This window comes from Muntiacus reevesi, chromosome 18 (assembly GCF_963930625.1).
Source record: "Muntiacus reevesi chromosome 18, mMunRee1.1, whole genome shotgun sequence".
NCBI lineage: Eukaryota > Metazoa > Chordata > Mammalia > Artiodactyla > Cervidae > Muntiacus > Muntiacus reevesi.
Window position 1 is genome coordinate 12318182 of NC_089266.1, and position 16648 is coordinate 12334829.

Genomic DNA, 16648 nt, shown 5'->3' on the forward strand with positions numbered 1-16648 from the left:
AGGAAATGTTCAAAATGTTGAGGATAGGCTAAAAAGGACATCAAAGCTAACCTGAATGGGCCAAATTTTCATAACAGAGCAACAAAATAAATGATAGTAATGGACTTCTGTGTGTGCATGCTCAGTCTTGTGTGATTCTTTGCAACCCCATAGACTGTAGCCGGCCAGGGTCCTCTGTCCATGGAATTTTCCAGGCAAGAATACTGCAGTGGGTTGCCATTTCCTGCCCCAGGGGATCTTCCTGACCCAGGGATTGAACCCCCATCTCTCGTGTCTCATGCATTGGCAGGCAGATTCTTTACCACTGAGTCACCTTGGAAGCCCTTAGTAATGGTCTATAACCTATGAAATAGAATTAAAATGTCTATGCCAAGATAAATAACTGAATAAATTAAAATATGGAAGGTTCTTCCTTACAGTAGAATTCCAACTTAAAAAGTAAAAATAACGGAAATGAAAAAATCACTCTGTGGCAAAAGCAACACTAACAATTGTTTCAGAAAATGCTCACTTCTGGATGATAAAATTAGTGATTGGCAGTATGGTTATAAACAATATATTCACACACTTTCAAAGTAACTAACTCCCCATGGGAAAAATGGTAACTCAGTGATGGAAACACCTTATAGATATCTCCTAACAAAAACGACTAAAGTTAGTGTCAGCACTAATGGGACAAATCGACATTATACAACTCCTGATAAGATGCAGAGAAAAACACAATTTCACAGGTAAGGTTTTTCTTACCAAAAATGCCTGACTTAAAAGTAATCGTAAGGGAACATCAGATAAACCCAAACTGAGGGGCATTCTACAAAATAACTGACTCATAAAAAAGTCAAGGAATGACTGAGGAAGAGCTCCAGATTAAAGAATAAGAAAGAAAACACGGACGGTCCTGAATTGGATCTTATAAAAGAGAAAAGTCATCCGTGGGATAATTGCTGAGTCTGAATAAATCCTGTACATTAGATCATACTTTTGTATGAGTTAAGTTTCCTCAGTTTGCTAAAAAAAACTATGGTAACATAAGAGATTAACATTTAGGGGCACCTCGGTAAAAGTACAGAGGCAATATTTATACTTCTTTTGCAACTCTTTTGTAAATCTCAAATAATTTTTTTTCTTTAGTTACTCTGGACCAGGCTGTCTGGGTCTGAACCTGTCCTCACTGGCTGTGGAACCGGTAAACTCTCCCATCTCTGCAGCGCCCACCTCTTCAGGTTCCTGAAGGGGTCGAGTAACAACGCAGAAAACTCAAGCGTGGGGCCAGCGAACGCCCCAGCCTTCCCACCCCGTCTGCGACACGGGCGCTGCAGAGAAGAGTCCGGGCTCTGCGTACCGGGCTCCGAGGGCCCGGCACCGCTCTCGCGCCCACAGCCCTGCAGGGTGGCCCCAAGGGAGTGCGCGGCGTCTGGCAGGACTTGGACGTCTCGAGTTTTTCCAAGAAAAGCGACGACGCCCGTGAAAAGCGACCCAAAGGGCCACACCTTCTCGCGTAGCAGGCCCGTGAAGCCCCTCGACGCCCCGCCGCGTAGCCCCTGCGCCCGAGCCTCACCCGGAACGCTGGCCCCGAGCAGCCTCTTGTCCCTCCGCATTGCCATGGTAACCGGAGTCTGTCGGCCGCTGTCCGGGCGCTCTCGGTACAGCGCTCGGGTTCCGCCGGCCGGAAACGCGAGCTCTGACATCTGGTTCCGCGTTCTTCGCGCCCCTCCCGTGCGCAGGTACACCAGAGCGAGGAAGGCTCCGGACTAAAGGTGGATGGCAGGTGGCCGGGTTCCGCGATCCCGCCGGTCTCGTAGCCCCGAAGCTGTTGGCGGCTCTGACGGGTCGGGGTGGGGCCTACAGGGAGCTGTACCTGGGAAGGAAGGGGCCCAGGCTGCACGTGGGCGTGGAGCGGAGTAAACGTCCTAGACCACTAGAGTTGCGTCTTCACGCGTGGATCCTCTGGCAGTGAAACACGCAGACACTTCGAGGGGGCTCCGGGAGAGGCGGGCAAGCAGTGAGCTCTGCGTGCCCCGGGGGAGCGGGCTCAGGGTGGCGGGATGGCCTTTCTGGCCAGCACCCTTGTTCTGGGCGCTGTTGCACTGTGTGCTTGACTTATGAGAATTAATGTTTGCACTCATAACCTGTGTGCTTTGGTTTTTGTGTGTCCAATTATGAGTTAAAAAAAACACAAAACCACCTCACAGAGGCAGTGAGCAAACCATTATGCCAAGGCCCCCATCCCATACTTCGAGACCCTCTTCCCCAGCATCTGAAGGTCTACTGGAGCTGAAGAGGACCACTTGTCCCAACAAACGGAGACACCCATGTTCAGCCTGCCTGGCCAGTGGCACCGTGGAGCTCCAGGAAGTAATGGGCACAGAGACAGTGATGGCAGCAGAGAAGGGGACATAGTCTTTGGTCCAGCCTCTCCTCCCCATCTGTGTTTTCTCCACCCTGATGGCATTCTAGCTGCACAGGGCCAGTCCCCAAGCTGCTCCTACCAGACCTCTCAACACAGTTAATAGTAAGAAAAGCTCTGCTTTAAGAGGCAGCTCTTTGAGGGAGGTCCGGGGGTTATTAAACATCAGGCAGATCAATAATTCAAGCCTCCTGGAAAATGGAAGATGTGATCCTATCAGTGCATAGAAACCACGTGAAAATAGTCCTGCCTACCTGCCTGGAGAAGCCATAGAGGATCCGCATGACCTTTAACCGATATCCTATAGGCCCTGGGCAGCCTCACTGTCCCCAGTCCAGCTTCAAAGGGCAGTTCAGCTTCAAACCTCAGGCCCGCTCCTCTTGGTACAGTTTTCTGGGACTCTGTTTGCTCTTCTCATAAAGTAGAGATAATGCCTTCCATTCCTCATGGATTTCAGAATCAGAAACAACAACAATATGAACTACATGGGTGCTGGGTCAGCCCAAGTGAAGGGGCTCTGGGGTGTGTGTGTATAAACCAAAAGGACCGAGAGGATACACACTTTTGAATAAAAATAAATCCTAACAACAAATATGAGCTCTGTACCTCACCATCCACGTTCTGAAACCTGACCAACCCCACCATGACCCTCTCCCTCCAATTATCCACACACTAACCCTAACCGGAGCCCTGACCTTGACCCTAACTCTGTGACTTCACCAACACTAATCCTACCCCCTAACTCTTGTTATGCCCGATGTCCGAATCCCCGAGCGGGAAGAGAGATGGCCTCCAAGACAATGCAACTCGCAAAAAGGGAAGTTTATTGCTGACTCGAGTCAGGGCTCCTGCCACATCCAATGCAGTGGTGCGGGGTCAGAGAGCCCCGAGCCCAAGCTGTTACACAAATTTATAGGGTGAGCACACACCGTTGGTAGTTGCGGATAAAGCAATTCCATTGGTCAAAACTTTTGCGCGCGCGGGTCTTTCCCGGGGGTTTCCGCCCCGTTCTTAATTGGCAAACAGCGGTCAGTGTTAAGCGAAAGCTGATCCAGGTGGCCTGATAATCTTACCATCCAGAAGTAGGAAGGCCTACTCCTAATCTAAGTTGCCTGCCATGGCATTACTTCTGCTCACCTCACACTCTGACCCACCCAACCATAACCCTGTCCCTGCAATAAACCCCACCCTGACCCTGACCCTGGGCACTAACCCTAAGGGTGGCCCTTGATTCCTATGGTGGGGCCAGCTCCTACCATTTCAACCGCCCAATATCCCAGAACCTCTGATTCCTTCACCTGAGCCCCAGATAAGGCTTCTGGGGTGCTGGGCCCAGAGAGGGATGGTACTCCCCTGCCCCTGCACGTCATGCAGCCCCCAGAATGATGGAGGCCAGAGGTGGGCCCTCAGCATCCTGGGAAGGAACTTGTCACTCCTGGTGGGCCCACCGCCCCACTAAGGTCTGCAACTTTGTCCACTTGGGCTCTGAAGCTCGGCCCCTTATCTCTGCCCCATATGCAGGAGCTCAGTAGATGCTCATGGAAGGGGAGAAGGGACACGCTGATCACTCTCTACCCATCTCCCTGCCCGATCTTCCCATAGGTCAGGCCAGACCCAACATTCTCCCCATCTGTCTCCCCCGACCTGCCCACCATCCTGCCGGTCAGACCAGACCCCCTCTTCCACCCAGAATGCCCTCTGCCCACCCTGCAAGGCAAGTGACCCTTCAGCCAGCCTGCTGCATCCACACTGTAGCCAGTGCTGACGGACCGTGTGTCTGTCCTGGGGCCGCACAGTGACCACAAACCGGGGGTCTTGAGATAACAGTTCTGGAGGTCACAAGCCCAAATCAAGGTGTCTGCAGGGCTTTGCTCCCTCCAAAGACCTGGATAGAATCCTGACCCACCCTTTCCAGCTTCAGGTATCTAGTGGCACTATCCTTGGTGTCCCTCAGCCCACTGACACATCATTCCACTCTCTGCCTCCATCATCACATGGCCTTCCTCCTGGATCTCTCTTCACAGGCTTTTTTTCCAAAGACACCAGTCCTATTGGGTTAGACCCACCCTGCTCCCATGTGGCCTCATCTTAACTAATTACATCTATAAAGTTCCTACTTCCAGTGACTTCCCTGGTGGTCCAGTGGCTAAGACTCCACAACTCCCGATGCAGGGAGCACAGCTTCGATACCTGATCAGGGAACTAGATCCCACATGCTGCGACTAAAAATCTCTCATGCCACAATGAAGACTGAAGATCCTGCATGCAACAACTAAAACCTGAAACAGCCAAATATATAAACATATTTTTAAAAGTCCCTATTTCCAAGGAAGGTCACATCCTGAAGTACTGGGACCAGAACACATCTTTTTGGGGCCATCATTCAACCCGCCACAGACTGCTTCCCCTGGGATGATAGCTCTCCAGGGCCAGTTGCCCACAGGCCACCCTGTTCTCATTCCTCACAGATGTGGTAACAGAACAGTGGAGGTTTAGGTTAACTCCCTGCCCAGCACCTGCATGACTAGCATAACCAGGATCAAACTGTCCCTGCACCCCCAAGCATACGGTGGGAGCCTGTGAGGGTTCAATGCCTGTGGGATAATAAGAACATTGCAGGGCCGCTGAAGGGCCAGCAAAGGGCTAATGCTGGACCTTCCTGAGAAGCCAGTGGGCTCTGAGGAGCCCTGCTTCCCAGTATGTCATCTGGGATGGCACCCATATCGCATGGAGCCCTCATAGCCACACTCGAGTGATTCTAGAACTCTCCACACTTTACAGATGAGGAAACTGAGGCCAGAGCCCTCAGGAGTGGGCCAAGGCTGCCAGCCTGGGGGGAGTCAGCCATCCTGCTCCCATTGGCACCCCCGCCTCCCCCACACCTAAGCTCAGAGCAGATGTCAACACTGGGTGGCAGGCTAGCTCATTGTGGGGTGGGGTAAACCAGGATGCCCACCCATCAAAGGGCTGGACTTGGGCTCTGGCCCCCAGATCCTGGAATGTTGCCTGTCCTGGGTGATCACTGAGTGACCCCTGTGTGGGCACACTGGTGTGGCAGCTGGTTGCCCTTTGAGGACAGTGTCCCCTAGTGGTGGCAGAGAGAACAAAGAGCTGCCTGTCAAGGCCCCCATTCTGACTGCCCTTGACTCCAGGTCCTTCCTCCAGTTTTTGGACACAGCACTCATGGTGCTGGGAGCTGACCTCACAGTGGGAGCCCTACTGCAGGCCTCTCATGGGGTCCCCAAATCACAGGGATCTGGGTGGGGCCAGCTTGGACACATGGCCTTGAGCAAGTCACTTCCCCCTTGGGTTAGGAAGGTGCCTGTGCTGGGCTACAATGACCTACCCACTTGCTCATGGGCCCCAGGGCAGGAAAGGCCAGGCTTCTATCTGCTGCCTGGGCCTCTGTGTGCCCTGACGGACTTCCAGAAGTGGGTGGACCAATTCCCTGGTGGGATCCCAAGGAAATAGGGACCAGTCGGGGCTTCGTGGGAGATGTCCTTCTCCCCTCACCCAAGTATGTGCCAGGCCATGGTCAGCCAGCTGAAAGGTCCCTGCCCCTGTCCCCAAACAAGCAATGCCCTGTGAACTGGGCAGCAAACTGGGGCAGGGGAGGGCATCCTCATGGCCCACAACCAGGAAGGGCCTCTGGTGGCAAGCACAGAGCTCCTGGAAGAGATCAGAGAAGAGGGGGCCCAAGGTAGCCATTTCTTAGAGGTCAAGGCCTGAGACAGAGGCCCGGCTCTGGACGTGGGCAGGACAGAGGAGGGTATTCCTTGCAAGGCTCTTGTCAAAGGGACGAGCTGCCCAACGAGTGGGAACCAAGAGGGGGTGCGCCTCACCAGGTCAGCTGACCCTGGCAGCCGTCTTGCCCGGGGGGCTGGTGTCCACCTCACTTTGCTGTCCATTGTAATTCTGGGCCAGGGGTTCTGGGCTAAGGAATTCTAGTCACCAAATCCCCAGAGACCATAAGGTCCACACTCTGGGGTGAAAGTGAGGAGGCCAAAGGTGAGGGAGGCCGGGAGCTGGAGTGGCCAAGCAGAGTGGGGACAGGACCCACTCGCATGTCTTCCTGGAAACCACCTGTGAGCTGGCACTCAAGGGGCAAGGGACTGGCTGTGTCCTACCCTTCCCTGAGTGCCCCCAGGCATTCTGCCGAGCTGTGCTGAGTCACTGGGAGGAGGAGGGCTGCGGTTGGCACAGGAAGGTTGAGCAAGGCCTTTCTTCTCGGTGGCTGCACCTACGCTCAGCCTGGCACGAAGCCCGGTCCACTCTCTCGGCCCCTTGGTGGCTCCTGGCCTGGTTCCTTGCCAATCCTGGCTGTGTCCTCCAGCCGTCCATGCCGGCCTAGTGAAAGCCAAGGGCGGGGTGGGCTGAGACATCCATATCCTCCACCTCAGGAGGACTTTCCCAGGCCTCCAGGGGCCAGGCAGGGGCTGGGGCATGACCTCTGTCCCCTGGGGCTGAGATGCTCCAAGTTGAGATTAGGGGGTGAGTGGAGAGCTATGAGTCTGGGTACCACCTCAGAGAAGGCAGCCCAGGTCAGCCAAGTTGGAGCCCTAGACAGCAAAACCAACTAACAAAAAACCCACACCCAGCTCACCCCTAATCAAGTAGGCAGATCCCCGGCGAGGGTAAGGTTGAGAGAGTCGGCCAAAGCAAGGTCAGGGGCTGAGAGCATAGCCAGGGCTAAGTTGTCTGGGCCACCAGGCAGCCCATCTGAGCAAGTGAGACCTGAATGGTGGCGGAGGAAGTGAGATAGAGGCCTGGGCGGGGGGTTGGTGGGGGGCGGTTGGGAGGTTCCCTCTGGCCACTGTGTGGGCAGTGGGCTACGGGGGTGGAGAGGAGGCTGGGCGGTGTGTGGAGGGCCCTTCCCCAAATGTCCTCACTCACCTGCATTCATGAAGTGCCTACTCTTTTCTGGGCACCGTTCCAGACCCCAGGGCAGGCAAAGTTCTCCCAGCCTTGGGGGGCCACGGCCCGGGCCTGAGGCTCTGCAGGACTTCCCTGGGCCCGGATGTGGGAGTGGGGGAAAGAGGGACTCCAGGGGGAGGCCCGCTGTGCAGGGGGCCCAAGGTACTGAGGTCCTCAGGGAGCCTGGGATGCAGGGGTGCCTTGGGGTCACGAATAGGAGGATTGTCTCAGGGACCCTGAGAGGGGACAGAGCCACCCTAAGATGGCCAGAGAAAGAAGATGGGGTGTAAAAAGTGCCACTGCACTTGAGGGGTCAGGGACCTGGACAAGGAGTGTGGAGTACAAGCGTTTGCCAGGTGCCCCTGGGCAAGGTACCCGAGTGAGCGGGAGTCTGTGCTGTGCTGGGCTCAGTCAGCCTCCTCGGCTGCCCCGACCTTGGAAGGGGCATCGTGCCTCACCTGGAGAGCAGGTGCACTTGCAGGTCAAGGCTGGCCATGTGAGCGGCCGCTGCCAGCACAGCTTGTGTGATTGCCAGCTCTGTTCCAAGCCCCTGGCTGAGAGGGCTGTGCCAGACCTGCCAGCAGAGGGACGCCCCCGCCAGCTCCCAGTGGTCTTCCAGCCCCCAGTCCTTCCCTGGCTGGCCACTCCACCGCTCTTAGCCATGCCTCGCTCAGGCCCCAGGTTGGGGCAAACAGCAACTGGTGAGGTGGGCGGGGGCACAGGGAGGTGACGTCTCATAGCAGCAACCCCTGAGCCTGCAGGACCCAGAGGGAGCTCTGCGAGCAGCAGACAGAGGAGCTGTCCATTGGGTCCCTGGACTGGGTGGCCTCCAGGAGGAAAGGAGGGAGGAATGGGTAGCAGGGACCAAGGCTGGAAGGGCTGCCTGTGGGGTCTGGAGGGCACAGGTCTGGGGGTACCCAGGGAGAGGGTGGTGTGTGGATACAAGGAGCGAATAGGGAGATGGGGGGGCTGCTGCCAGTAGGAGGCACAGTGACAGTTCCAACCCCTAGGACCTAGATTGGCTCCAAGAAGGGCCACTGGGAGCCCAGACCCCCCCTCCTGCCCCCACCCACAGCCCAGAATGGGGCAGAGATGGCAGAACCCCAGTGGCTACCTGTGGGACCAAGGAGAGGTGGAATGAAGCAAGTGGGAGGAAAAGTGGGGGTGGTGGTGACTGGCTCCAAAGGGTTTGGGGCAGCAGGTGGGGGCAGGGAGAGCCTAAACCCTAGGGGCCATGCTCTACCCAGCCTCCAGACCAAAAGGCTGAACTAAGAGGGGAAGGTTGTACCCGCATCCACTGGTTCCCTTATCCCAGGGAGAGATGGGTCTCTCTGATGGCCTTGCCTGACCTGGTCTGGCTTCCCCAGGCTGGATCAGCCTTGCAGAGCCACTGGCTTTTGCTGCAGCCAAGGCTCCAGACAACCCATGCCCTTTATGCCAGGGTGGGCTGCTCCTCCCGCAGCACCCAGGCGAGCCTGCCTCCTGCTTCATACTCCTCACTAAGGCCTCCGGCTTGAAGCTGATGATCTGCCCACTGAGATGCAAGTGCTGGAAGGGACAAAGTACTGGGGCAGGGCTCTACTGCCCCAGGAGTAGGAGGGGGAGACCAGGACAGCCTCTAGACCCAAAGGGATGTCCTTGCTCAGCAATATCTACTTCAGTTTAAACACAAGAGCAGGCTTATTTTTTTAAATCTATTTTTGTAATTATGAAGTAATAGATCAACAAGTGGTGCTGGGACAACTGGATCTTCGTGTACAAAATAATAAAGTCTAATCCCCATCTCACACCATACATAAAAATCCACTCAACACTCGACAGCCAACACCTAAGAGCTAAAACCATAAAATTCTTGGAAGAAAACATACGGGTACATCTTCATAGCAATGAATTATTAGCTATGATACCAAAAACACAACAACCAAAGAAACAAATATAAAACTTCTCTGTACCAAAAAACTATACAAGAGAGTGAAAAGACAACCCAGGAAATATATATGATAAGGCTCTAGAACATATAAAGAATTCTTAAGACTCAACCAAATAAGACAATCCACTTTAAAAAATGGTACAAGAATTGAACAGATATTTCTAAAAAGAAGATATACAAATGGCCATTAAACTCATGAAAAGATGTTCACTGTCATTAGTCATTGTTGTTGTTCAGTGGCTCAGTTGGGTCTGACTGTGCAACTCCATGGACTGCAGCACATCAGGCTTCCCTGTCCTTCACTATCTCCCGGAGTTTGCTCAAACTCATGTCCACTGAGTCAATGATGCCATCCAACCATCTCATCCTCTGCCACCCTCCTCTTCTCCTACCCTCAATCTTTCCCAGCATCAGGGTCTTTTCCAACGTGTCAGCCCTTCAAATCAGATGGCCAAAGTATTGGACATTCAGTTTCAGCATCAATCCTTCCAATGAATATTCAGGGTAGATTTCCTTTAGGATTGACTGTTTGATAACCTTGCTGTCTAAAGGACTCTCAAGAGTCTTCTCCATCTCCACAGTTCAAAAGCATCAATTCTTTGACCCTCAGCCTTCTTTATGGTCCAGCTCTCACATCTGTACATGACTACTGGAAAAACCACACATACTTTTGACTAGACAAACCTTTGTTGGCAAAGTGATGTCTCTTCTTTTTAATATGCTGTCTAGGTTTGTCATAGCTTTTCTTTCAAGGAACAAGCATCTTTTAATTTCATGGCTGCAATCACCATCCACAGTGATTTTGGAGTCCAAAAACATAAAGTCTCTCACTGTCTTCATTTTCCCTCCCATCTATCTGCCATGAAGTGATGGGACCTGATACCATGATCTTAGTTTTTTGAATGTTGAGTTTGAAACCAGCTTTTTCACTCTCCTCTTTCACCTTCATCAAGAGGCTCTTTAGTTCCTCTTGGTTTTCTGCCATTAGAGTGGTGTCATCTGCATATATGAGGTTAGTGATATTTCTCCTGGCAATCTTGATTCCAGCTTGTGTTTCACCCAGCCCAGCATTTTACATGATGTCATTAGTCATAGGGAAATGCAAATCAAAACAATATGACACCACTTCCATAAGATACCACTTCACACTTACTAAGATGACTTTGATTTTTTAAAAATGAAAACTAACAAGAGTTGGCAAGGATGTAGAAAAATAAGAACTCTTATACATTACTGGTGGGAATGTAGAATGGTATGGTTAGAAAACAGTTTGGCAGCTCCTTAAATAGTTAAACATAGAATTATCATATGATCCAGCAACTCCACTCCTAGGTATATACCCAAGAGAAATGAAAACATAGGTCCACACAGAAACTTTATAGGAAAGTTCATAGTGGCATTAGTCACAACGTCCAAAAGCTGGAAATGACTCAAATGTCCATTGACAGATGGATGGGCAACCAAATGTAGGTTATTATTCACTCATAAACGGGAATGAAGTTATAACGACAACAATGTGGATGGACCTTGAAAACACTGTGCTGAATGAAAGAAACCAGACACAAAGGTCACATACCGTGTGATGCTTTTTATGTGACAGAGGTGGAATAGGCAAATTCACAGAGACACAATGCAGGTTTGCAGTTTCCAGAAGATGGAGGAGGAAGAAATAGGAAATGATGACTTAACGAGTAGCGGATGGGTTTTTTATAGGGTTTTATGGGTTGATGACTCCTAGAGTAGGCAATGGCACCCCACTCCAGTATTCTTGCCTGGAAAATTTCATGGGCAGAGGAGCCTGGCAGGCTACAGTCTATGGGTTGAAAAGAGTTGGACACGACTGAGCGACTAACAGACAGATGAGCCACAGAATTAAAGGATGCCTGCTGCTTGGAAGAAAAGCTATGACAAACCTAGACAGTGTATTAAAAATTAGAGACATTACTTTGCCGACAAAGATCCATATAGTCAAAGCTACGGTTTTTTCCAGTAATCATGTATAGATGTGAGAGCTGGATTATAAAGAAAGTTGAGTGCCAAAGAATTGATGTCTTTGAGCTGTGGGGCTGGAGAAGACTCTTGAGTGTCCCCTTGGACAGCAAGGAGATCAAACTAGTTGATCCTAAAGGAAATCAACCCTGAATATTCATTGGAAGGACTGATGCTAAAACTGAATGTCCAAATAATTTGGCCCCCTAATTTGAAGAGCCGACTCATTGGAAAAGACCCTAATGCTGGGAAAGATTGAGGGCAGGAGAAGGGGGTGACAGAGGATGAGCTGGTTGGATGGCATCAACTCAACGGACGTGGGTGTGAGCAAACTCCGGGAGATAGTGAAGGACAGGGAAGCCTGGCGTGCCGCAGTCCCTGGGGTCACAAAGAATCAGATGCAACTTAGCAACTGAACAACAACAATAACATCCCTCACCTATGGATAGGGAGCGGACCTCAACACCAGGCTCCTTGTCTTCTCTTATTGAGATCTCCCCTGGAGCTGAGTCTCCATATATATATGTGGGCAGAGAGAGGCAGGGCATTTTGACACCAGTGTTTTGACAGAGTCCTGCAGAAGGGAAATCATGGCCAAGTACCGGGCCCTTTGGGAAACCTCAGACCTGCCTCCTGCTGGCCAGGATCCTCCCGCATTCGCCTGACCCTTGAGCTCAGGCCCCCAGTCCCACCTGGGGAGGAGTCACATTCCAGGGAACAGATCCACAGCAGGCTCATTGATCTCCCCTGGGAAGAAGGCACAAACAACACATGCAAAGGTACAGAGGTCTGGAGGAGAGCCTGGACAGAAGAGTCCCGGGAGTCTCTCAATCTGGCAGGGGCGGGGTGGGCGCTGCTCTGCCACATCCCCGGTCTTCACCTCTCACAGACATGCCATCCATACCTGGCCAGGCCAGTGGCCTTGTGCCCACTCCCCATGCCCTGCCTCTGCCTGCCCTGCCTCCTCTCTGCCACATCCGGGCTCAGGTCTGCACTTAAGTCCTTCCTCCCGCGGGGCCAAGCCCGTTTCCACGTCCATGATGGGGGAAGGGGAGAGGAGAGCTCCTGAGAGCATCACAGGGTACCACAGGGTGTGGCAGTGGCCTCAAGGCTGAGGCTACTGTCTTCAGAGCCTGTGACCCTAAGAGTTCCCCTGTTTTCCCCCTGTGGGTGCCCCAACCTCAATGCCCTCACTGGCTGCCCAAGGCAGAGCTCAGTTGAGGACGGGGGTGGGCGTCAGGGGTACAGGGTGATGGGTGGCTTTGGGAAGATGGAGGGAGACTCCAGGCTGGGAGTGGCCTCAGTCTGAAAGCCAGAAGATAGATGTTGGTGCGGGAGGGAGTGGGGCAGGCTTGTCCCCACGGGAGCCCTGGCCTGGACCCAACCAATCCTGCTGGACGACAAGGCAGGAGGGGGATGTACCTGACAGGTGAACTGGGTGAGCTTTCAAGCCCTCCCAAGAGTGGTCACTTTACAGGCAGGACACTGAGGCCAGAGCATGTCAGGGTTGACCTGGGCCAGCTGCATGGCTCCCTCTCTGTTGGGCCCCTTCACCCCACGAGAAGAGTCTTGGGCACACCCGCCCAGTGGCCCCACTGACCTTGGGTTCTGAATGCTCTGGGAGCAGCATCTACCCCATCTCAGTCCTGTCTCTTAATGGCATGGGCACTGTGGCCACCAAGGAGAGGGGCCATTGGCCCGCCCAAGTCTGCTACCCCTGCCTGGACCCAGCCCCCCACGATGCGCTGTTGTCCCTCACCTCTCAGGTGACACCCTCCCTTCCGGGCCGTTGAAGGGTTAGGAGGAGTAGGCAACTGGGGCAGCCCTCCTTGGGACTGAGCTTGGCCCAAGGAACAGCAACCAGCCAGATCTGCAGGAGAAAGTCAATGGCTATCAGGGGATCACCCACCAGGACCTAAGGCAGAGCCCACCTGACCCCCAGTCACAACCCCTTCCTCAAATTCCTTCTATGGACACCCCAATTTTCCTGTAGAACCCCACTTCAGACATTCCCACCCCATTTGTTGTGGTTCGGTCGCTAAGTCATGTCTGACTCTTTGCAACCCCATGGACTGCAGCACACCAGGCTCCCCTGTCCTTCACTATTTCCCAGAGTTTGCCCAAGTTCATGTCTCTTGAGTCAGTGATACTATCCAACCATCTCATTCTGTGTTGCCCTCTTCTCCTTTAGCCTTCCGTCTTTTTCAGCATCAGGGTCTTTTCCAGTAAGTCGGCTGTTCCCACCCCCACAGACAACGCCAAACCTTACCCAAACCCTCACCTCCCATGCCCAACACTGGGTGGGGAGGACAGGTGAATCAGGGCTGGACTGGGCAGGGGTCTGGCCTCTGCAGCCTGTTTCTATCTCTGCCCACAGCTTGGGCCAGCCAAGTGGTCAATAGGTTAATTTTTCAGGGCTCTTGTTCTGAGAAAAAGCCGAGGGGCAAGCAAGGAGGAAGGGGAATGGCCTGCCTCAAGGAGGCGAACTCCCCACCCTGCATCATGGAAGGTGTGGCCCAGGGGTGCTCTGAGTGAGGACCGACTGTGACAGTCCTGTCTCCAGGTCCCTAAGAACGGTGGGGTACAGGAGCTAGACCCCACAGCAGGGGGCCCTGGCTCAGCCATCAAGCCTGTCCCGTGACTTGGCTTTCTTCAACTGACCCAGGCTGCACTGGCCCCGATCCTGACCACAGGGTGGTGACAGCCAGTGCTGGGTGGCACAGGCAGGCCTGGGGCAGGATGAATGGACTGGGTGGGGCCTGGAGTCAGGTGGGGTGCACCCAGGGCTCAAGGATAGGCCATCTGCATGGCCTCATCGAGCCCAGGAAGGCTTCCCCTCGCCTGCAATCAGGCTCTGTGTAGGAGCAGGAGGCCTGTCCCACACCCTCCCTGGGGGTGCTGCTGCTAAGACCCTCAGAAGCCTCTCCAGGTTTCAAAGATCATTTTCGGAGATAGTGGCACGGTGGAGCCTGGTTCCCACCCGCTGGAGCTCAGACTCCGGGATGAGGATGGGCCTGGCAGACTTCTCGCCTTGGGGATGGCGGAGCGCAGCCCACCCCCCAGGAGCTGCAGCGGCTGGGGAGGGGGTGCAGGCAGCCCTGGATGCTCCTCAGTGCATGTTCCAGGGCCTGATGGGACCTACAACTGTGATTTGGAACAACTGGAAGAATTAGAATCCAGGAAACAGGGAAGGTGGGGGCACTGGCGGGGCGTGGTGGACCGCGGGGGAGGGCAGGGCCAGGAGCAGTTTGGGTCATGAAGGAGAGCGTCCCCCCACCTCGCCAGGAGCAGCTGCACCTCCCCAGGTCACCCACCAGCTTCCCTTTCCACCCACTCCTTTCTCAGAACGGGGCAGCCTGGGGTGGGGGCTTGCCCAGGGCACCTGTGGGGGACCAGGCACTGCAACCAGGCCTGGGGTGGGTTGCGCTGGCCTTTTCCGCGCCTCCCGTGCACCACAGAATGGCGCCCACTCCTTCCCTCCTGCGCTTAGGGCTCCTGGCCCCGGAAAGAAGCCTGAAGCACCTGGAGTGGGGGGGGTCGGGGCTTGGAAGGCCGAGGGTCTCAGGTGGCGGAGGTTCCTGGCCCTCTGTTACAGGGTCCCAGTCCAGGGGAGGGCCTGGGGGGAGTCTGCTCTTCCCTCTGCTGACTGGCAGCAGATTGGTTTCCCATGCAGAGCCACACACAGCAGCCCTCACTCTGCCACCCCGCTTTGGTCTTCCTTCACATCCCCAGTCAAAGCTAGGGGGACTTCCAACCTCTGGATGAGACAATCCCTCTACTGCTAGGGGGGAGGGGGCGGGGGATGGTAAGCAGGTGCCTGATCAGCCTGCACACCCCCCCCCCCCCCCGGTCTCCCATGGGAGACCATGTCTGAGGGGCCCTGGGTCTGGGAAACTGTTCTCTCCCTCCTTGGGGCTCCTGCAGGATCACAGTGTCCCTGGATAACCATCCCCAGCCCCCCCAGATGGACCCAGGGTGGACTCCAGGGACTCTCTCAGATCACTGGGTGGGGGACTCGGTCTCAGAGTTCAGAGAAGACCCAGCCCTAGTCTAAGGGGCGCGGGGAGCAGTCAGGAAGACCCCAGCCACCCCACATCTGTCTCCCCTCATTGGCCTCTCTGAGCTCTTCCATTTGGGGGCAGGAGTCAGGGGTTGGGGGCTGTAGGCCTGGGGCTCTGGTCCCTGTGGTGGTGGTGGGGCGCCAGCTCCCAAGTCTTATGAAGATGGGGTAGGGCATCTAGGTGATGGCAGGAGGGGTCCATGCAGGGTGTGGTGTGGGTCTAAATGATCTGAGGCAGAGCAGGGAGATGCCCCACCCCAGAGGTTGGAAGTCTCAGTACAGGGGTGGGATTCTCTTCTGTAGCTCTGCCCTGCACCCCCACGGATGCCCTCCCAGGTTGGTGTACCTTCTACCTCCAGCTGTGAGGAAGCCAGTGATCGTTGTTGGTTGGTATAGGCAAGTGGGGGTATCACCTGAGACCCTGTGGGGACCCCCTTCCTTCCCAAGGGCCCCTACAGACACCCAGGGTCCAGGCCAACTCAGTGGGGCTTCTCCTGGCAGGGCTAGGCAGAGCTGCTGCAGGAGGGCTTGGGCTGGGCTCCCTGCTGTCTTACATATGCGTGCCTATGTGGCAACCTCTCTAGCATGTGGGGGTGAGGGTGGTTGGGCCCCAGGCCAGGGTGGCCGCAGCACCTGGCCCAGCCTCTGTGATTGCCAGGGCTCTTTGGACAGGGGATGGTGGTGGGGTGGTCTCCCAGCATTCGGAAAAAAAAAGATCAGAAGTCCTCAGTGGACTTGGTCTCTCTGAAAGAGTGGTTGGATGGTGAACTCTGGGCTAGAAGGCTCACACCACCCTCTGCCCACCCCTCTTTACTGTGCCAAGGGGGATGAGCCACCCCACTGGCCTCTGGAGGGGGTAAGCCTCCAGAGGATGGCACCCAGGGATGCTCACTCTGTCACTCTGTCTGGGATGAACAGAAATCTTTGAGATAAACCCCGCAGACACCATTGCTTGGTGTCATTGAAGTCCCAGAACACTTGGGGGGTCTCGGTGGAAAGTGTCCTGTGACTTGAAACCAGTCACCAAGTGTGTCCTGGACCCAGGACACCAGTGACCACACTCTGGTTCCTCTTTAAACCTTAGTTCTTTCCATGTTGCAGATGAGAAAACCCGGGTTTGAAGCACCTTGCCTAGGACCAGCTGCGATTAAATCTCCCCTTAGGTGAGGGTCTGTGGAGTATGGGGATGGGGAACACGCCTTGGGGCTCCACCATCCCCCAGCACAGCCAGGTTCTGGGAGCTCAAGAGGAGGGGTAGCGGTTGTATTTGCCTCCACAGGGGAAACGGAAGTCAGAGAGGATGACATCTTTGACCAAGATCACCCAGGCGGGGTAGGGGGACAGGCGA

The 16648-nt window shown here is 54.5% G+C and overlaps 1 protein-coding gene across 2 annotated transcripts in view; it reads right to left on the bottom strand.

Annotated features, from left to right (window-relative positions):
* The window catches only part of CCDC57 (coiled-coil domain containing 57), a 116480-nt gene extending 114890 nt beyond the window's left edge, over positions 1-1590 (bottom strand). For both annotated transcript variants that reach the window (XM_065910076.1, XM_065910074.1), the window contains exon 1: positions 1559-1590. The gene's annotated coding sequence lies outside the window, so the exon portion shown is untranslated. The remainder of the gene's footprint in view (positions 1-1558) is intronic.
* Positions 1591-16648: the final 15058 nt, after the last annotated feature.